We start from the raw sequence: 23,914 nt of genomic DNA on the forward strand, positions 1-23,914 counted from the left end.
TCCATAACCGATCAAGCGCTTTTGTTTTACGAAGATCCAAAGTAGACTAAAAAAAGTATCACAAATCCTCTTGTAGCAATCTTTAATCGAAAAATCATCTTTATGCCTCCACCAACCAAAACGATCTTCTTTATGAGTCACTTCTCTTGTAAGTCTAACATTTTACTAATTCATTGTTGATGTAACATTTAACCACTCACATTTGAATGGAACAATCTGCTTTACAAGTGAGTCTTCCATATCCCATTCTCGATTTTCCCACCAAGTAAAAACAAAATTCTGATACCACGAAAGCTCATAGAAATCAGAAGTAACAATAGAGATAATTCTCCAGAACTGAATGTGAAATATCGCATCTCCATTCAAAACCATAATAATTTAGGCACACGAGTGTTTGGAGACTTCAAAATCCACAATAAAATCGATGTTCCATCACATGAGTGTGAGATGTCACATATCCATCTAAATTTTTAAATATATGAATCACTTTTTTTAAAAAAAATTTGACATTCCGACTCACTCATAATCAATATTTATGTAACTTAACCGTCCACACTTAAACACAACCGATTTTATAATGACAAGAAATTAATTTTAAATTAATTATTTTTGCAAAATTATTTTTATTTAAAAATAAATTGAATGTTAAAGATTCAAGTTTCATTATATTTTTGTAAAGTTGAATTGAATAAATAAATTTTAAAATAAAAATTATAATTAAATTCAAAAGCTATCACATTAACTTAAAATTTAAATAATCTAATTTCTAAACAATAGTTAAACATATCAAAATTGATTTTACACCTAAAATTTCACCATCTTCAAATGTGGAATCAAATATAGGAACATGTAAATTGCAATCGGTGGTATCAATATCTTTTGCAATCTTAGGGTATTGTAGCTTTTGAATATAAAAAAGTCTAGTATATGTCATTTATAATCTTTTTTGGCTTAAGCATGCGTGGCTTTATCTTATTGACAGATATTGGAGGCCATAGGCTAAAGCTGAATCCATCTTTTATTTTTAGGTACGGACATACTGATATTTTTATCTTTTGTAACAATTTTTCTCACCATTAAGCATCTCACTTTCATCGGTAGAAATTGGGTTACAGTCAATTTTGGACTCTTATGTTTCATTGTGTACAGTCATGTCATGATAATCCTTTACATGTTTGTCTTTTAATGATTTCTTCAACCACAAGATGAATACTACATCATCTTTTTGGGCCACAGGAATAACAGGTAAGTGTGTGTTTCAATTCTCTTTTTTTAAATATATTAAAGTTGGGGTTTGGATACCATATATAGGCTTTGGAGAAATCATTGTTTGAGGCTTTTTCTAATAGGGTGTAAGATTAGTTAAACATGAATCATGATGTTATAAGTACATGTTTAGATTGTAGTTTGTAGATCCCCTTTTAGAATTTAAAACCAGTTAAAGTAATAGGGTAATAGTTATCAATAATAATATTTTTCACTTTAAATAATCATACTATAGAATAAATCTTGTCTTTCAACTATAAGCTACCTAACTTCTTAAAATCTTAAATAAAATGTTAAGCATCGAATAGGATTTTAGCTATAGATATAATCTCTCTTGGTACAAATTTAGATTGATCACTCCATTAAATAGATATAAAAAACGTCTTTTTAAATAGGAGTGTGCAAAATAACCGGTTTTCATAAATTGATTTAAAAAATTTGGTGGACCAATTTTAAAAGCCCAAATCATTTTGCATAAAAACTGACCCAAAACCATTTCATTGAACCAAATTAAAACTGATACCCATTATAAAAAACCAATACTTAAATGGTCAACTTAATTTTCTCTCACTTGTATCAGTTTTTTTCCACTCGGTGCTTCATCTTTCTTATTTTTCTTCTTCACTCACTAACCGTGCTTCATTACCGTTTAGATTTTTTAAAAGAATATTTTGTCATTTTGCTCAAGATCATTTGATCTTCTATCATCCTATTTTGCACTTTTTTCCTATTACCATGAGGTCTACTACGTTCTTTCTCGACGACAAAATATGAGTTTTGTTTATTCATTCGTGTAACACAAAAACGATAACAACAACAACGATGGCGGCATCTGCAACTAATCGCAAAATTGGAGGCAAATGCAACTAATCACAACAATGATAACAAAGTTCTTAGATATGAGTTAGCATTTTTTTCAATTGTAAATCTGATTTATTTTGATTTTGGCAATTTTCCCATTTATACTTTTATTTGTTGTTGCATTTTGACTTTGCTTAGCATTTATTTTTATTGAATACAATTTTATTTTTATTAATATAAAACTGTTTTTTTTTTTTAAAAAATGGTTTTAAAATTGATTTTTTTTAAAAATGTTTTTTTTTTATAAAACTGGTTTTGAGAGAACCGGTTTAAAACTGTTTTTTTTTGTTAAAACTGGTTTTTATGAAAAATCGGTTTAGCACCAAACCAATCCATATGTAAACCGGTTTTAATAAAATAGTTTTAAGATCCAAACCAAATCATATATATGGTTCAATTTGGTTTGGTTATTGATCCATGCACACCCCTATTTCTAAATGGTGAATTGAAAGAAAAAGTTTATAGGCAAATCCCCAAGCAATCTCCAAGGCTAAGGTTTGATAGATTAACTCTACTTGTCATGCAAATTAGGTTCAACCAACGCAAATAAGATCACACTATCTTTGTGAAACACTCAATAGAAGGAATTTGAAATCAAAGACTTCAGACAACCCAAGTATTATTTTAGGGATGGAATTTGTTACTCAATCAAAGAGTGGTATATATGAATCACAAAGAAAATACACTATATATTTATTTCAAGAAATTGAAATGCTTGAGGGCAAGGTAACCAATACGCTCATAGAACCAATAAAAATGGGTGAAGATGAAAGCCCACTAGCTAATAAAGATAGATATCAAAGTCTAGTTGGAAAACTAATATATACCTAACTCGTATTAGGCTCGACATTGCATTTGTGGTAAGTTTGGTTAGTCGCTACATGTCAAATCCAAATGAGGGCCATATAAAGTTGTGAACATAATCCTCCCATACCTCAAGGGCACACTAGATCGAGGCCTCCACTTCAAGAGGAACTCAAACATGGGCATTGAAGTTTACACAGATTCATATTGGGCAAGATGCTCCACAAATAGAAAATTAACAATAGGTTATTATTCCTTTGTGTAGGGGAACCTTGTGATTTGGAGAAGCAATCAATGATAGCTAGAAGTAGTGCAGAAGCAGAATTTAGAGCGATGGCTCAAGATAAGTACATGTTTAGATTATAGTTTGTAGTTCTTCTTTTAGAATTTAAAATTAGTTAGTTAATCGGGTAATAGTTATCAATAATAGTATTTTTCACTTTAAATGATTATACTATGGAATAAATCTTGTCTCTCAATTATAAGCTACCTAACTTCTTAACATCTTAAATAAAATGTTAAGTATACCGAGTTGGATTGGATACATTATGATAAGTTCTAAATAAAGAAATGAATGAGTAAAAAGTGTTGGAGAATATCTAAATCATATGATGATTATTATCCAGCAATTTTGAAATTCAAATTGCGCTAAAGTTAGAATATTTACTAGTGTAGATAAAATTATTTTCGATTAATGTCATTTAGGTAGAAACACTGGTGAGAATTTTTTTTAATTTATTTTTAGGACTGGTTAGTTTATAGGTTTAATTCTTTGTATTCTATATATAACTCATTTGTATTTGTTCTAACATATTCTTTGTAAAATAAAATGCATATGGGAGTATAAATCAATACAAAACTCAACCTGTGGCAAAGGAGTTTATACAATTATATGAAGTGGACTATGAAGAGACTTTTGTACTTGTGGCCAAACTAATTTCAGTTACAGTTATAATCTCTCTTGGTGCAAATTTAGATTGGTCACTCCATTAATAGATATAAAAATGTCTTCCTAAACAGTGAGTTGGAAGAGAAAGTTTATATGAAAATCCATTAAGCAATCTTCAAGGGTAAATTTTGATAGATTGACTATAGTTGTCACGCAAGATAGGTTCAACCAATGCAAATAAGATCATACTATGTTTGTGAAACACTCAATAGAAGGAAATATAACATTGTTTATTGTTTATGTTGATGATATAAAGAAATAATTATCAAATTGATCAGCTAAAAGGACTATTGGCAAAGGAATTTGAATTCAAAGACTTGAGACAACCCAAGTATTGTTTCAGGGATGCAATTTATTACTCAATCAAAGAAAGGTATATATGAATCAAAAAGAAAATACACTCTATATTTACTTCAAGAAATTGGAATGCTTGGGTGCAAGGCAACCAAAACTCTTATAGAACTGATGAAAATGGGTGAAGAAGAAAGTGCGTCAACTAATAAAGATGGATAACAAAGTTTGGTTAGAAAAATAATATACATAACTCGTACTAGGCTCGATATTGCATTTGCAGTACGTTTGGCTAGTCGCTACATGTCAAATCCAAATAAAGGCCACATGAAAGTTGTGAACATAATCCTCCAATACCTAAAGGGCACAACAAATCAAGGACTCCACTTTAATAGGAACTCAAACATGAGCGTTGTAGCTTACATAGATTTATATTGGGCAGGGTGTTCCACAAATAGAAAATCAACAATAAGCTATTGCTCCTTTGTGTGGGGCAACCTTATAATTTGGAGAAGCAAAAAGCAATTTATGGAGGCTAGAAGTAGTGCCGAAGTATAATTTAGAGCAATGACTCAAGATATTTGTGAAGGAATATGACTTAAGAGGATGCCAGATGAAATCAAAATTTATGTAATCATACTATCAGGATATTATGTGATAACAAAGTTGCTATAAGCATTGGTAAGAACCTAATTCACCATGATAGGATTAAAAATGTGGAGCTTAACAAACATTTGATTAACGAAAAAATTTGATCATGATATTGAAAGGGTTGATCATGTCTCATCATGCATGATAACAACCGAAATTGTAACCAAGTCCCTTCCAAGAAATACATATGAGAAAATCAAATTCAATATCAGATTGATAGACATTTATCACCCATATTGATTGGGCGCATTGGAAAGTATTTTAATCATATGATACTTATTACTCAATAGTTATATAATTCTAATTATGCAGAAGTTAGAAATGTTAGTGCAGAAACATTTCCTCAGAACATTGTCTCCATGAAGATAGTTTGTTTGGTTAGTGCCACTATAAACATGAAAAATGAATAAAATGGTGAATTGTCAATTTCAATATTCATTTAATTCCTTATAACATTCCCACGATAAATAGAACCTTAGTGGACTTGAGAAAGACTCGTCCACCTCATATTCAACTGTTTATATTCGAATGTTTTTTTATTCAGATAAATAAAGTTTAACTGACCCAAAATTTTGCAATTTTCTATTTTGTTCTGAAATAGATGCCAAGAACAAAGTATAATAGGTTTCTTTTCTTGGAAAGAAACCCACAAGAGTTATAAAGAGTGAATAAAAAAGAACATAATGAAATTGGTTATAAACTACTATTCTTTACTTTCTCTTTCAAACAAGATTACATGTGTTTCCAAGGGTACAATCTTGTTTCTGATCTCCAATCACTCTTCTTTGTAATTGTTTCCCTATGTCGTTTCCTTACAATGTAGTTTGCACGTACCTGCTTTGATTATTCAATTCTAGGAAATCCTTTCACGATGTGCTTCTTTTCTAGCATTTTTAATCCCTTGAGGCTCAAGTGACCTTTCCTTAAATCCAATAGGTATGTAGTATCTTCACCTTCAGTATTCAAATAAGACATCATTTTAACTTAAGAATTTATGGGAAATAAATTTTTTGAGGGCATTTGAGATGACATAAGCAATCCACTCTCTTGATAAAAAAAACTTACCCACATTATTCTTAAACACAATTTTCAGCTTCTAATGTTGGAGTTGGCGTGTGCTCAACAAATGGTTCTTCAGTTCAGGGATGTTGTAGACATCATTGACAACCTGAGCAACGTCATTGATGTGAAGCCTCACATTGCCTTTCCTCATGACATGCATTTGAGAATTATACCCAATCTCATAGTTTCTCTAAACATCGAGTCAAGAAATAAAAGCCATCTTTTATTTCCACACATATGATTGTTGCACCTAGAATCCAAGAACCAACTGCGATTCTTGGAGAAATCTTGTCAAAGCTTACATATGCCACGAATAACATGTCTTCCTCATTCTCATAGTCAACATAGTTGGCATATTCTTCAAGGTCAGGAAACTCATACATAAAATGCATTTAATGTGGCATAAACTTGGTGAAATCTATGACACGTTAGTTGAATCATCTTCCTCTATCTTGAGCACCTTTCAAGGTTCCACAACCTCTACCTTTCTCTTTCATCTTTACTCAATTGGAGACTATGAAGACTTGGTCTTCCTCCTTGATAGGTTGCAGCTGCTGAGTATGAACTAAGAGGGAACCCTATAGTTCATCAATGTAGAGTACCTCAACATGGTTTGATTCTTCAATGGCACATATGACATAATTGAATTTAGAGGACATAAACATGGGAATTTTCTCAACAATTGTACATTCCTCCATCTTGTCACCATGAATCTTTATCTTATTGACAATTGCCAACGTTCTTGCAAATGAATAATCAACTGATTCGTCTTCTTTCATGCAAAGAAGTTCAAACTCACCCCTTAATGCTTGTGGTTTATCTCTATTCACTTTGGTGGTCCCCTGATATTTCTTCGCCATTGAATCCCAAATGGTTTTGGATAAACTCTTATCAAGAATTATTTCAATGATTTACTTCTCAATCGAATGAATTAGGCGGTGTTTGACCGTAAGATCTTTCAGTTTGCTTTCTTCAACCAAATTTTTCTGTTCCGCTGTCGGTGTAATTTGGAGAACAAGAACACCTTCCTCCACAGTGGTCCAATAGTCCTTCGATCACATAAATTTTTTCATAAACACGACCTAATGATCATAATGACCATCAAATTTTGAAATAGTTGGACAACCATGATTGCTTCACCATTGTAGTTTGTAGCAATCCCCTTCAAGAACGCCAAATAATGCACTACAAACCTTAATGTCGTAACACCCGTGTTTATGGCTCACAAATGAGCACTCAAAGATGAATAGTAAATCACTTTGATCTTGCAGAATGCTCAGTTAATTCGATACCACTTGTTAGAACATGAAAGTATGCATTAAAAACCTCTCCACCTTATTCCATTCCATGGAATAAAGGGAATGGAATAAAGATATTTATACAAAACTTACAAATCAAGTAACCATCTAATCGAAAACTAATTACAACTAATATAATTAATTTTAGCTACTTAACAAATTAACATCTTACCCAAAAAAAATTAACTTTTTATTAATTTGTTTTTGGAAATTTTGATATATTATGACCACTAATCCAATACCAATTTCACCGTCTATTTATTAACATCCCATTAAAGATATAACCTAACACTCATATAAAAATTGCTAACACAAAAAAAGATTTTTACTTGAAATTTTGAAAAAACACATTCCTAAATCAAAAGCTTTTAACAAGAGACAAACTTCTAAGGGTTTAACTACCATCTTGGAATTACTATATAAAACCATTCATGTACAAAATACTATATAAATAAATATCTTCTTAATAGGAAACCATGATGTTCATTTTAATAGTTCAAGCTTCACAAACTCCAAATTTATAGCAACTATATAATACTATACTATCAAACTACAATATACATGACAAATTTTCAATGTCAACAAATACTCATCAAAATGGCAGCAAACTAAGAAAAGAAGAACTTCAAAATTTTATATTCATTTCCCCTCCTTCACACACACACAGTGACAGTGTTCAGAGCTGTTATAAACATTATTTATTCATTCATGATGATGATGATGTAACTTTTGAAGTTCACTGAAACTGGTTGGCACAGTGGAAGTAAGAAAAAAAAAAGAGCATCATCTCATCTCATTTCATCGATTAGAGGTTATTGTTGTTTTGCAATTGAAAGCACTTGTCTTTCTCTACAGAAAACGTGTCAGGAAAGTGCACTCTGAGGGTTAAAACTATTCACACACACTGTTACCTCTGTCCCAAAACACATGCTATTCTTTATTACTATTTTTTTTTATTTTATATATTTTTTCACACACCTAACTGAACCTTTCATATTGATTAACCCAAAAAATTTCCTGAATTACATTTTCATTTCAACTTTTCTCTTTCTCTTTTTGTTATTTGCTCCCTGACTCTATGCTGTTGCATTGCAGGCTTCAAAAGATCACCTGGCTGCCTTTTGTTTTTTTTCTTTGACTGGAATCATCAGTCTATGAACAACACTTCCCCCCACTTATTGTAATTTTTTTTTGGTATTATTAAATTGGTTTTGGAATACACATTTTTCTTTTGCTTATTATGATATTTTTCTCTTTCTCTTTTGACATTCAAAGTTTAGATTAAAATATTTGCATCTTCCTAACACTTCATCCGTCTAAATAAATAGTCTCAAAATATTTTTTTTTTAAAGTTTAGTATTAAATAAATTTTTGAACTATATCATCTATTTAATATTATTTTTTATATTTTTTGTTGATAATAATATTAATAAACTGAAATATGATCATAGCCACACAAGATAAAAGATAAGGAATAAATGAAATGAACTAGCTAGTGAAGCAATATCACGCTCACAATATAATTCACAATATTTTTATTATTTGAATCGTAATATATAATAAAAATAATAATTATTATAATAATAATATAAAATACATTTTTTATAAAAATATTAATAATAAAAAACCTTAAATAAAGTACATCATATAAGCAAATGATTGTTACAGGATTAACTAAGAATAAAATTTATGTAAAGATGTGACATTTTTATTTATTATAGTTTTGGAGTATTGATTTAATTTAAACTAATTTCATGTTTCTAACTAGTGTGTTTAAAAAATTATGTTATTGTTATTTTTTAAAGTTCAACATGTAATTGGTCTTATAACAAGTATTTTAAGAATATTGTTCAAGGATTTAATTAAAAAAAAGTTTTGAAAAGAATTGAATATTTTAATTTTCAATGAACAAATATTTTATAAAAACTATACCCTTAAACACATTAAATTTAGAGAAAAAAATAATATACACTGACGGTATAAAATAATTTTACACTGTCAAATCAATCACGACCATGTTAAATGTCAAGTCACACTGTTATTTTTAAAAAAATTATATATAACATAATTAATTGATAAATCTCAATTGAATGACAGTTACATTCTCAGTACACTACCTTTAACCTCTTAAATTTACTTTTCCTTCTATTTTTTTGTCAAAAATATCAAAGGCATTTTGTCCTAAATTGAAAAAAAAAAACTAACACACGTTATATAGATTAAAACAAAGTTGAAAATAGATTATTTAATATTAAAATAAATTTGTTAGCACAACAATCGAGGAGGGTCGAGTCAGGAGCATTATTAATTTCCGGGACATTCCACTTGAGCAATACACCTTTTTGTGGGAGACACACTACTTATCCACCTAGAACCTTAAGGTGATATGTGAGTGGGTTCTCCCACTTATATATATGTTCAAGTCACCACATGCATATCCAATGTGGGACTATTATCCACACCCACACTTATATTTTATTCTCAACAAAATTAACATATTTTTTTTAATAATCATTGATTTATAAATATCAACAATAAATAATATTATAATTTTCTTTTAATCTTTTAATTTATATTCTTTATCAATTTTTTTATATACGTGGTATCCAACCAGTCAGATAGACTAATTCACATAGAAGACTTTTATCTCGCATAACATTTGAGGGTTTGAGATTTTTTTGATCTCAAACACCATCGAATTCAAGACCCTAAAGAAAGCAAACCTTTGAGACCTGATCTCCCTTCCGTTTGGCCTTAATAAATAATAAATTTAATCAGAATATAAAAATTTCTTAATTTTATATAGCAATTATAATTTTTTTTAGTATTTGTAAAATAGTCAAAACAACTTATAATAAAAAATAGAAAAATATTTTGAATCATAGAGATAAGTTAATGTGCGGGGTGTGGATGTGATAGTCCAATTACAGCACAAAAATATCTATTTTATATTTTGATAACTAAGTTTTTATATAAATTCTCCCTATAAAAATTATTCCATTCGATGCAAGTTGATGTTAAATAGTACTATAGATAGTTTTTTATAGAACTTTAAACATTAGTTGTGGAGTCTCATTTTTTTTTTCTTCTGAAAATCAATTCACACTGATTAATATTTTGAACTCATCTTCTTTTTTTTCTTTTTATGGGTAAGCGAACTCATCTTCTTTGTCAGGGGTGTATTTTTTTTCATTCTGAGTTGTTATTTATTTACCCAACCAATTTATTTAGGTGGCGTAAATATGTATTCAATATAGATGTGACGAATTTTAATGCAAGACACTCACCAAAGTAAACCATCAATAACATTAATTAGAGAAAGAAAAAAGGAAAAAACTGATAAAAAAAATTCAAATTAATACAAAAAAAGAAAGCTTCATTATGTAAAGCTATTATTGCAAAATATTCATAGGAAGTTGAGAAATTTGGGCCTATTTGTTTCCGCTTTCATAAAAAATGATTTTTTTTTTTAGTTTTTGAAAATAAATTTTCCAAAATCGTTTTTTAAAATATTACAAGTTTTTTTTATATGGGTTTAATGAATATGCACTGATAATGTAAAACAGTTTTACACTGTCTTTCAATAGAAAACAAGTAATCTGCCGTGTCATTAAAACTTTTTCAAAATAAAAGTGCGGTGTAATTGGATGCATGAGTGTGATTGGTTGCTAGTGTAAAATTATTTTACACTGTTATTGCATCACCCCTTTTCTCCTTTTATATTATTTTTTTTAAATGAAACACTAATTTTGACATCCTAGAACATAAACATAGATTATTGAAGAACAAAACATAGTCAAAATTGCATTTTTTTTTCAAAAAGTTGTATTTCAAAAATGATTTTTATGGAAATCTATTTGAAATAGCTTTAAAATTAAGTGAGTTTTTGAAATTTTGATATCCAATTTTTTTTACCATAAATAGATGAAATATTTAAAATCACATTTTAAGAATAACTATTTAAACAAAATTTTCATTTGAACCTTTTATAAAAAATTTCTTTGTAAATTTTTTTCACAAAATTTTATAACACTATAAAAATCATTTTTAAAGAAAGCCAAAATAAGCATGCCCAAATTGTGATAAATTATGGACAGGAAAGTACCGACAAAAGATTCTCTTCTCATCAAAGTTATTGTGTCATCACCGTCGGAGATGACTTGTTGTTTTTGTTTTGTTATGGAAGAATCTTTAAATCATACTCCCTCCGTCTCATAATAAGTGTCTCATTTCTACTTTTTCTATGTCTCAAAATAAATGTCTCTTTAGAATTCCAATACAACAATTATTATTTTTTTCCACTACTATACCTCTATTTATTAACTTTCACGTTTTTCAACTACTCCACAACCTATAATAAATAAGGGTATTTTAGTAAATGATGTTAATTTTATCATTAAAACCAACACATCTAATCATTTTCTTAAGAACCGCGCATAGCTCAAATAGGACATTTAATTTGAGACGGAGGGAGTATTATGTTTTCTTGTTCGGTTGCGAATCGTGTATGAGAAGAAATAGAAATTTGGTTTGACATTTGCGCAGTAACGTTAGATAACAGTTTCACCTTTTGGTTTGACTCCTTTAGGAGTAAAAAAGTGAGAGTTAGCAAGGAAGTGTTTATCTGGCTGGTAGTTTGTTGGAGCATTTGGACAACTCGAAATGCGGTAATATTTAAGAACGAATATTGTAGTTTGTCGGATTTGGTTTGGAATATCAAGATTATGACTTGGAAATAGTCTTCTGTGAGGAATATTACTCATATCAATAGCAACTTTTATAATTTTTGTAAATATCTTTTGCATTATTTATGCTAAATTTTTTATTAATTTGTAATTTTTTTTGTTTTTTTTCTTCCTTTTTGTATATGAATTTGAATAGCCCTTGCTAGTACTCCTTTCAATATATTTTAACTTAAAAAAAATTATGGCGATAAAATATAAATATGATAAGACAGTTTAAACAACTACAATTGTATTGAAATGGCAATGGACTCAATAAAGTGAGTCATTCATGGCCTTCAGCCATCCAGTCTTATTTCGACTCCTCATAACTTCCTTATAATTTCTAGGTTCTTCGTCTAGAACCTCACTTGCAAATATTAAGGCATAAGCTATAAGATCTTCATACCCAAGTCTCTGATGTGGATTGATAACTCTTCTCAACCTATCTCTTGACAATAGGTAGTCATCAAAATTTTCCTCAACTTCCACATCATTTTCTACTTCTTTTTCGACTTCATTTGGGATATGCAATTCAACTATCACTAAATTTTCCACATCATTAGGCTAACCAACTATCACTAAATTCACAAAAAGTCATAAAAATTAAATCAAATTGGCACAAAACCAACTATTTCTTTTTGGCTCAATGGAATGGCGAAGAATACTAACAAGACTCTCTTTTCAACATCAAACAACATTTAACCATTTCTAAAGATCCAATCAATTTCTGTTTGTTTCAATTTTTTTTAAAAATAATTTTATAGTATTATAATATTATATATCTTTTTTGTTAAAAAATAAATTACAAAGATCTTTTAAGAAAAATTAAATGAAATATTTATTTCAATGTTTTAAAAAAACTATTTTAAGTATTTTATTATTTTTCAATGATGGGGTAAATACTTGGGCTTGGAAGTCTGACCTGACTAAGGATTTTTCGGTTGGTTTAGTTAATGAGAGCTTGTTGGCTCTGACAAGGGTCAAGAAAGCTAGGTTTGAGAGGGTGGTGAAGAATTGGGCGTCGTCTTAAGTTGTGGTATTCTCTCGGTAGTTGATTCAAAACATGTTGGCACGTAAAATATTTTTAGGCGATAAACAGTGTCGGTCCTAGTAAATGGAGGTGTGCTTTGTGTACTGGGCATGTGCAGTCATTATTACAAAATGCGCAAACAGCAACATCCAAGTCACCAAGGTTCTTCCAAACACCGTAGTGGTATCTCAACTCTCAAGCGCTAACATTTATTTTTTATTTTTAAATTAAAAATTCTTAGGATATAATAACGGTTGTTACACTCCTCGTGGTGATAAAATCAAGCTTTCATGGGTTCGAACCTCAGTGTCTTAAAATATTTTATTCCTTTAATGTTAAGGTGCACCTTTTTTATTTAGTTTTTTTAAAAAAATGGTATCACTACAGTTGTTTTGTACAACCGTTGTGACAAATTTACATATATAAGCAAATAAACTCTTGCTTTTTTACAGTATTGACATAGCCTTCATAGGAAAACTATAACACCCATTTTTTCTCTTCTTCTTCGTCATTAGCTTTCCTATTCTATAGAATAGTCGTTAATTTTGTTTTTCGTCTTTAGATTTCCTATTCCATATGGGTGTTTTTCAGATAAGTGATAACAATTTATCTTGTTCGTCATACGTGAAGGTATTCTTCTATTCTCTCGTTTTCATGTATGTTGTCGTTATGTTTCACATGATTTTCATAATATTTTTTCTCTTCTTCATCGTCATAAGCTGTGTTGTTGTTGATAAATATTTGTTGTCATGATTTTTTTCTGATTTGTCTTCACCATCTTAACAAAGTGCATGCGTGGCTATCGTACATTTAGTTTGCGTAGCTATAGAAAAAAATATAAGAAGTATGAAGTTATTGTAGACACTTCATCCACCTTTGTATTTTTTTCATAACTTCACAAACTAGATGAACTTCATAACTGTTCCATTTTCATGATAATTTTCTATAAAAGGTGCGTCCTAAAATGTATGTTTTTCTATGTTATTGCATGCAATTGTTGTGTTATTGTATGATGTTGTTGTTGACAAATGTTCTCAAAACAAGAATAAGACATTGCTAAGTCACAAGAAAGAGACTTCTTGCGACTTACCAATATTTTGTTCTTTAAATTCTTATACAGGTTGACAGTAGATGGAGTATAGTTTATTATATGTTATGTAGATTGTTTGGTTCATTAACATTTCCCTGAAAATGCAATCATTTAAATTGACATACAAACTTATAATCTGGAAGTTAAGTTGTATTTGAAAACCAACTTATATAAATCAATGTTTTCCGGATTACTTGCTTCTTATCATTTATTTCATGTTCTTTAGCATTTAAAATGTGATGCAATGACCTGATTTCTTCAATAGATATCTTCTCTTATAGTCTAATATGAATAAAATCTAATTATTAGTTGGATCTACCTCATTGTTGTCGCTTATCATCGTGACTGTGATGATGATAAGTTATCATAACAATCACGATAATAAGTGACAATAATGAGGTAGACTCAACCAATAAATTGATGTTGTTAAAATTAAATTAGAATCGACGGAATCAATGCAATGAATGAATTATACCATTGAACCATATTTTATGTGTTAAAGAGTAGGAAATGAATGATGAGATGCATGTATGTCGGAAAAGAGTGGTTTGTTTAAGTGGTTTTCAAGAATAGTTTAATTTTTGAATTATACACTTTTTCATCAATTTGAATGGTTGTATTTCTTTAATGATGTGTATGGGAAAATAAGCAATCTACGTAATATATAATAAACATGGGTACTTACCACAACAATTATCTAATGTTATCGAGATATTTATGGTATTATGAAAATTTGATATTTTTAGTTAAATATGTATCGTCCCAAAATTTTTATAAATTTTTGATGTTTTTGTGAATATTTTGTAACTTTACCCCAAAAAATTTAGAATTTCTAGTATATCGCAACCGAAAATTTTCTAAACTCAAACAATTTCTGATTTGTACCAAAAATTTTATTTTACTTCGTGCAAAATTTGACTTTCATTGTACACTAATAATAGTATTTAAAAAATAAATAATATTAAATGCATTTTTAGAATAATAAAATAATTATTTGGGGTGGCAAGTAAAATTGTGTAAGTTTTAGTTTTAAGACTAAAAAGAATATAATCTCTCCTTCTCCTGTGACTCAAAACAAAAGACGGAGAGGAGAGCACAGGAATCATGACTCAAAACAAACGATGAGCGCACAAGAAACATTTATGCCGTCCAACTGCAGGAACAACACGATCCTCCTGTTTAGACCGGTTTTCACAGGTTGTTTTTATTTGTTTCCCGGTTTTTAATAACTCTCAGATCTCTGTCGAAAAAGCTTATTTCTGTGTTACAAGTTTTATTTTTGGCTTTAGTGTCTATTTAATTCTGTGTTACAAGTCTAATTGAAGTTCAATGGAATTGTTGTGTTCTAATTGCTCTAGATTATTAGATTGATTAATTTTGTTTTTTGTGATTCGATTTGCCGGAATAAGAATTGGTGTAGCTCAAGTTTCGTTTATACGAAGAATCCGTTATTCAATTCTGTTAATCTGTGATTCGTTTTGCTTTGATTTTTGTTTGGTGTGTGTTTCTAATTTTCACTATTTTTGTTTTATGTTTGTTTGGTGTGTGTTTCTAATTTTCACTGTTTTTGTTTTATGTTTGTTTGGTGTGTGTTTCTAATTTTCACTATTTTTACTATAGAGCTTTGAGTTCTTCCGCTTTAATGAAACAGCCTCAACAAATCAAACAGAAAATCACGGGAGTCAATCACATGGAGATTGCAAGGCACACATGACCAAAGAAGAAGATGGAACGAATTCTGAACAACCTCTAAAGCCGATGATGATTACTAATCTAGACTCACAATAATGAAGTGTGGTACATATACTTAGGGTGTTCCAATCGTATGACTGAGCATCGTGAGTGGCTTGTCAACTTTGATTCAAACAAGAAAAGCATGGTGAAGTTTGCTGACAACAGGGCCACCCAGGCTGAAGGAACGTCGTTGTCAAAAGAAAAGATGGAAGGCAATCAATAATCACTAATGTCCTCTATGTCCCTGGTATGACCACCAACCTGATCAGTCTAGGCCAGCTCTTGGAGAGAGGCTTCTCAGCTACCTCAGGCAAAGATTTTCTGGAGGTTCATGACAGAGCAAGAAAATTGGTGATGAAAGCACCCTTGGCCAAAAATAGAACCTTCAAGGTAAAACACCATAGAATCTCAATGTTTCTATGTTGCTATTCTGAAACATGATTCATGATTGTGGCACCTTAGGTTAGGTTATTTGAACTTTAGGGATATGAAACAATTGTGGTCTAAAGGAATGGTAAGAGGATTTCCATTAGTTTAAACCCCTAAGTAAATCTACCCCTAAGTAAATCGGTGATAATTACTCGATAAGCAAGCAACCTAGAAACTCCTTTAACAAGTACAACACCTCTAGAGCCAATGAAATATTACATGTAGTTTATTCTGATGCATGTGGACCCTTTGATAGTCCATCACTAGGAGAGAATAAGTATTTCGTATCCTTTGTTGATTGATGACTTGAGCAAGAAGTTATGGATCTACCTAATCAAGGCAAAGAGTGATGTGTACAAGATATTCAGAGAATTCAAGGTTCTTGTGGAGAAGCAGTCAGGAAAGCATATCAAAACTCTAAGAACATATGGTGGTGGGGAGTTTACATCAAGAGAATTTGAAGATTTTTACAGGGAACAAGGTATAGTGCATGAAGTGACTGCACCTTACCCACCCCAACACAATGGCACTGCAGAAAGAAGAAACAACTATTCTAAACATGGTTAGAAGCATGCTAGCTTTTGGGGTGAAGCAGCCATGACTGCAGGATATGTGTTGAACATGTGCCCAACTAAAAGACTTGGCTTGATGGTCCCAGAAGAAGCTTGGTCAGGAAACAAGCCCTCAGTCAAACACTTTAAAATTTTTGGGTCTATATGCTACAGACATGTATGTACCTGATTAAAGAAGAAAGAAGTTAGATGATAAAAGTGAGAAGGTGATCTTTGTAGGCTACACTCAACTGGCTCATATAAACTATACAACCCAGAAAATCAACAAGTCACATTCAACTGGGATGTCTATTTTGATGAAGCATATTCATGGGAAGAGTTCCAACCAAAAGCAAAGACAAGCTCCAACATCCAGCTTGAACGGGAAGATACTGAGGCAAGCGTAGAAGCACACTGTGAAGCAGCAGAAAATGATCTACAAAGAGAAGAAGGTAGACCTACAAGGACAAAACAGCCTTCATCAAGGCTGAGGGACTATCATGTATACTCTGACGGCACTATCTCAGAAGAAGGTGATCTGGTACAGCATAGGGCTCTCATGGCAGATATGGAACCTATATCTTATGAGGAAGCAATGTCAAAGGAAGTACGGAGACTAGCCATGGAAGAAGAGGTGAAGAGTATTGAAAAGAAAAATACTCGGGAAATGATAAATCAGCCTCTAAACAAAAGGCCCATAGCTGTCAGGGTCCCCTATATCCTGGAGTTCTAAGAAGCAGACAGTGGTAGCCTTGTCTACATGTGAGGCTGAATATATTGCTGCCTGTGCAACAGCCTTTCAAGCCTTGTGGCTGTCATCATTACTTGGAGAACTGAAGGTGATCAATATTCAATGATGATGCATTGGATCTGTTAGTAGATAGCAAATCAGCAATTGATCTGGCCAGAAATCCTGTGTCACACGGAAGAAGCAAACACGTTGACACCAAGTATCGTTTTCTTAGAGACCAAGTAAATCAAAATTTAGTATTGCAGAACTGGAATACAGCTAGCAGACATCATGACTAAGTCCTTGAAGGGTGAGAGATTTAAGAGACTTATAGATCTTATGAATGTAAGTTGTTTGTAGTGAGTAGTTTGAATCAAGGGAAGGTGTTAGAAGTGATTCATATACTAAATAGCCTGTATACTAAGATGAATAGCTGAAAGTGTACGTGTGTGACGTTACTATAAATAAGCACAACTTTCATTTTGTATCATAGCTTGGATAATATCAATAGAATATCTTTTCCTAATTTCTCTCTACACCATCACTTTGTATATCTGCTCTAACATCTTTCACATGAAACCTATTTATTTTCTCATTATTGAATTATGTTTCATGTTGAAATTTGTAGGCCGTGCTTGATATAAGGGTGTTCTTGAGCAAATAAATGGAAACGGTTATTTTGACATGTCGACAGGTGATGCCGAAACATACATCATACTAGAGAATATGAAAAATCAAAGTTAAAGTAAACTATATATTTCTAGATAAGCTAAAGTATACTACACTGTACTGCATGATATTTCTAGATAAGCTACTAAAGTATACTACACTGTATTGCATCATATTTCTAGATTGGCTAAAGTATACTACACTGCACTGTACATCATATTTCTATATAGGCTAAAGTATACTACACTGTACTGCATCATATTTCTAGATAGGCTAAAGTATACTACACTGTACATCATATTTCTAGATAGGCTAAAGTATACTACACTGTACTGCATCATATTTCTAGATAAGCTAAAGTATACTACACTGCATCATATTTCTAGATAGGCTAAAATATACTACACCATACTGTACATCATATTTCCAACTGCTTGAGTGAGTAGAATGCAGATTGACTTGCATATTAGGAGGCCTTCTCAATCTTGTTGAGGGTCAGCTTTGTTGACTGCTTCCTCAGCCTCCGACAAGGCTTTCTCAGCCTTGTTGAGGGTGGATTCAGCCTTGTTGGAGGCTTTCTCCGCCTTGTCGGAGGCCTGATCAGCTCTTTCGAGAGTCAATTCTGCCTTGATGATGGTCAATGAAGCCATGTTTAGTGTCAATTCGGCTTTGTTGGAGGCCATCTCGGCCTTGTGGGAGGCCTCCTCAGCCTTTTGGGAGGCCTTCTCAGCCGCGTCGACGATTAATTCTGCTTTATCGAGGGTTAGGTCGGCCTTGTCGAGGGCCCATTCAGCCCTGCGGAGTGTCAATTCAGCTTGGTGGAGTGTTAGTTCAACTTGGTTGGAGGCTTTTTCAATTTTGTCTAGGGTCAATTCATCCTTTTTGTGGGTCAAATCAGCCCTGTGCGCAGCGTCGTCTTCTACTGCATGTGCGCGATTCTGAGCTTTGAATTTACGCAAAAACGAGATTCGTTTGCGTAGTTCGGTAACCATTTGATGGCCTTCGTCAACGATTTGTTCGAAAGTGAGAATGAAGATTGCTAAAGCAACAAAGAAGCATAGCAGGAGGCTAGTCCATGCAGTCCCGTCTGAAACACCCTCGAGTATGAAAAAAGAGCCAATTCCATTGATTGTCATTAGGACAAGAGTCTGGATTATGCCTTCATTAGGACGGCTAATTGCCATTGCCAATAGAGAGAAGTATTGGGTTACATTGTAGGAGTGCACCAGGGTAGTCAAGATCTCTTGAAGCTTCTTTTTAGAATCATCATCAGAGGTCTGGGCATAAAGAACTGCCACAGTTCCGTGAAAAACGAACATTATGTAAGTGAAGTAAACAGAAGCTTTGAATAACTCTGGCATAGTTTCTTGAAGAAAAAAAGACTCTTAGAAGGTGATTTCTTGAAGAAAGGGTGAAGATGAAAAAGATGGGTGAAGATGAAAAAGAAAGATGAAGATTTGGTGTAAATGAAAGTTGGTGAGAAATGAAAGTGTGTGTAATTCAGAGGAGAGCTTAATGAATTTGGAAATTGGGTAAGTGTATAGTTTAGAGAGATATTTAATCAAATCATATTAATTAAATATTTTGAGATATATTTAAAAAATTAACTATAAAAAATTTAAGCAATAAGAAGAAGTGGAAGTGAAGTGCTTTTGTCTGAGAATAAAGCAGGAATATTTCTGGTCCGTGTGTGTTGCAGCAGGTTTAGTTTTGGAGGTTTAAGATTTGACTTCCAATTAATTACACAAATCTGTACGAGCCTGTTTCTGTAGATTTCAACTGTTTTGATCAGTTGATAGGTTAGGATAGGGGTGGACAGAAAACAACCGTCCGACGGAATCCGACCGGTCCGATGGAAGATTCTTGAAGCGGATCGGTTTTAGTCGGTTTGCGGGTAGCGGCGGAAGGAGGAAAAGGGTTGATGCGGGCATACATGGTCGGATTCGGAGTTTGGTTTTGGGCCCGTCGGAAACCGAATCCGACCGAAGATAATAGTTAATGATGGTTAGGCCCAACGCATTCTCAGAATCCCCAGCCCAATCTGAAATTCTATAAGCTGATGCTTCCAATTTTGCAAACCCTAATCCCTTCCTTAGCCCAATATGAAATTCTATATATTCTTCAATTGTAGCGAACCCTAATCCATCTCCCAGCGGCCGTCGATTCTTGCTTTTGTTAGGTAACGTTCTTTTTCTCTATTCTTCTCACTCTATATAATCTTCAATTTCAACTTCATTTTCAGTTTTTCCTTCCTTTCTTTTAACGACTTGCGTTTATAGATTTGTTTGGAAGTAAAATCGAAATTGTAACCACTCGATTTTCTTTTATTTGTTTACAGTTCGTTGTTGTTGTGCTATGAACCGCTGTCTCCCACCACCATCTCCAATACCGCGGTTCCATTCATCTCAGATTAGATTATGATTAAGGTTGGTTGTTGTTGATTTATAAAGAAATTTATGGTTTGTGATTAAGGTTAGAGTTTTTTTTTAAATGACTGTGTTGTTAATTATGTTTATTGTTTATATATTTTGGGTTCAGATCTTGATTCAAGGATGCATCAGAGTGGGTTAAAATAAAAAGGTAACCATTTTGAATCAAGATAACTTATGAACTTCAATTTGTGATTATGTTTTGTTTTTAGAGCGATTTATCAAAAGCTTTCATGTTGGGAACAAAGTTGTGGTTTTTAGGTTTCATTTAAAAACTTGTTTGGTTGTGACTTTTGTATGTTATACTTGTATTTGAGGACCTTGAACTTGGAATTACATATGGAAATGTGTTTGTGAAGAAAGCCTCAGACCTTATGTTTATAAGCTTGTTTTGTTTTAGTTTTTGGTGGAAATTGTGCTGTCATATTCTTTGCAATATTAGTTTGGTTTTGTGATCTTAAGTCAGATGTGTTTGTGAAGAAAGCCTAGGACCTTATGTAACATAAGCTTGTTTTGTTGCTTTAATTAAGCTTCTTTTTTTTCTCTCTCTCTCTATTTTTGTTTGTCATAGTTAAGGAAATCTATACTCAAATGTATACACATTTTAATAGGGTTCCTAATAAAACATGGATAATAGGGCCCCAATCCGAACTGAACCGTTGTCCACCCCTAGGTTTGGAGCTCACCCATTGATGTTTATTCTGCAAATGTGCTACTGAGTTAGTATTAAAATGGCAATAACTGTGACTCTTTGCTGTTGCTGATAGTACTTTTATACTTTCATGCAGAACCTCGTGAAAATGCAACAAATGGCTATATATTCATTCACACAGAAGGCGGTCTAAATTAGCTAAGAATCGCGGTACGAATAGTTCTTTCAAATGACACATTTATGTACTATTTTTCAAATGACATATTTATGGACTCTTCAGATTAATTTTGGGAGGTGTATAATAAGGCAAATTGATATTTATATATTAAACTAATAATGGAGAAGTGATTCTGTATAATATGGTAAAATGATTTTGTTCTCTTGTGACCCATTATAAGCTTCTGTCATTAAACTTTACATCATTGAATGATCCATAACACCTGTCGTTTTCCAAATATAGTTATCTCTATTTGTTGCCACATATTTTTGAAATATAGTTACTTGTATATCTATTAAGAAAGCATTGTGTGGGAATTGTAAGTTTGTGGATTTGTTCTCTTGATTTGTTGGCTATTGCAATTGTGCATGAAGCACTTATATGTCTTTTCGAATATTTATGAGAAGGTAAGATATTGATTATGGTTTTACCATTTCAGGAACATATTCAAACAAGTCATAATCTACGGGGGATTATAACAAGGATTTATTGAAGATTAGCAAGGAAGAGTTTTTTTTTGGATGTCCATTGAATTGAATTGAATTGAATGTGAATGTTTTTCTTCTATTTGGGTAATTTTTATTGAGTATTACTTCTACCATCATGACTTTTTTTTGCGGAGTCAAGTCTCTTGCTTCCATATTCCTTCTTGAAAATTAAAAACTTATATCAATAGACTCTAACCTTTATGGTTTTCAAATAGTATTGAATATACCAATAAGTGAATGAATTACTTAAAAAAAAGTATGAATAATTTTTTATATATTGTCAGATTCAAAGCCATTCACTAGAAGTATGTTTGCAAGTTGGGAAAATCAAAAGGGATATTTTTGATATATTATCAGATTCAATGCCATTCACTAGAAGTATGTTTGCAAGTTGGGAAAATCAAAAGGGATACGGGTGATGAAGAAACATTAACAAAACTCAAATAGATCGAATCTTATGTTTCAATTTAAACTAACATTAATAACAGTAATCAAGTCTATTGTTATTTAAATTGCGACCCCCTAACCATGGTGTTTTCCCTTCATGTGTTCTTGCTCTATGAACAACGTTGACAATTAAGGAACCAATGTAGTTTGCAATGGACAAACTCAGAAAGATGTTCACATTCTTGCCACGTTTTCCCTAATGCAATAAACCTCTGTTTCCTATAACATCATTTGAATATAAGACTTTCCTCAAAATTGAGTTTAAAGTAATGCTCCATTTTCTGTCATATACCATAACTTATCATGCAATGGTCCTACACAAGTGACAAACTCATAAAACTCATAAAAGGGAGTATCTATTGCGCTCTATCTGAAATTACTTAAAACAACAAAGTGAACTTAAATTAACATAATAAAACTTGCTAATAAGAAAATAAATTCAAGTGTTAAGGGATTGGAACTCTCGCAAATAGTGAGTTATTACACCCCTAAAATTGACTCATTACCCGTCCTTATATCTTCTTGCTCTTGGTTTGTGTGACCTTTGACCCCGCCTCCTTCTCAGAAACAACAACAGATTTGTCACTGGGCTTTAAATTTTGGAGAGGACTTAGTGGTCCTCTGTTGCTCTTCTGATGGGGGCTTGGTGACATGTTTTGTCACGTCAGATTGCCCTGATTTATTTCTACCTTTTATGGAGTATTTGGCCTTAGGTTCAACTTTTTGCAACATCCTATAGAACTATGTCACCTTTTGGTACGCCAATAGTCTTTAAATAACTCTCCCATTTGATGTTCTCCTAGGCTTCCGTTGTTTTAAATAGGGCATGAAACTTAGTGTTTTCCTAATCATTTTGCTAAAGGTCTTGTTCAGATTGGCCTTGCTCTACTTCATTATGATCATCTTTAATTGGTACTTGCAAGGGGAATAAATGATAGGTTCAACTTTTTGTTGAAGGTCCGTAACAGGTTCAACTTCTTGTTTCATTTTATCTTGCTCATCGTTGGCCTCTTCCCCATCCTTATCTTCATTGTTGTTGTCTTTATTATTGTCCTCCTCCTTGCCATTGTCTTCAACATTGTCCTTGTCCTTATCAATATTCATTTCTTGGTCCTTATTTTTGTTGACTTCGTCATTCAGGTCTTCTTCATTAACAAGTTTTGGTTCATTTTTATTTGATTCCTCTTCAATCACGATATCTTCATCCACTTCCTCTTCTTGCTCACTTTCAACTGGCCCATTCATGTCAAAATCTCTTGTTACTTTTGGTTATGCTTCCATTGTTTTCTTTGATGGACTCTTGTCTTTATTTGCTGTTTTCTTAGGCTTTTTCTTAGAAGTTTCACCATCTGGTGCGTCAGAAGTCACCTCTAGCACATGCTCAATCATAAAAAGGACACTTTATTTTTTTTTACCCTTCTCTTTCTTATGTTTCTTTACCAGGTTACCTTTAAAATTTTCTTTCTTTTCACGATGGTTCTCCTGGTTGTTGGTTTCTTCATCAGGTTGATCTCCCAAGATGTGTTCTGAGAATATTGGGGG

General features: G+C 32.0%; 1 long non-coding RNA gene across 2 annotated transcripts; it reads left to right on the forward strand.

The window, feature by feature from the left end:
• Positions 1-15,044: 15,044 nt before the first annotated feature.
• LOC131616423 (uncharacterized) lies at positions 15,045-22,035 on the forward strand. Of its 2 annotated transcripts, none has more exons than XR_009288095.1 (7): positions 15,045-15,223; positions 15,647-17,780; positions 18,099-20,318; positions 20,478-20,565; positions 20,678-20,719; positions 21,357-21,430; positions 21,877-22,035. It is a non-coding gene; the product is annotated as an uncharacterized LOC131616423 (long non-coding RNA). The 2 variants fall into 2 exon arrangements; XR_009288094.1 differs by having other exon boundaries at positions 15,049-15,223; positions 15,647-16,150.
• The last annotated feature ends 1,879 nt before the right edge of the window (positions 22,036-23,914 follow it).

Source organism: Vicia villosa, linkage group LG7 (assembly GCF_029867415.1).
Source record: "Vicia villosa cultivar HV-30 ecotype Madison, WI linkage group LG7, Vvil1.0, whole genome shotgun sequence".
NCBI classification, from domain to species: domain Eukaryota; kingdom Viridiplantae; phylum Streptophyta; class Magnoliopsida; order Fabales; family Fabaceae; genus Vicia; species Vicia villosa.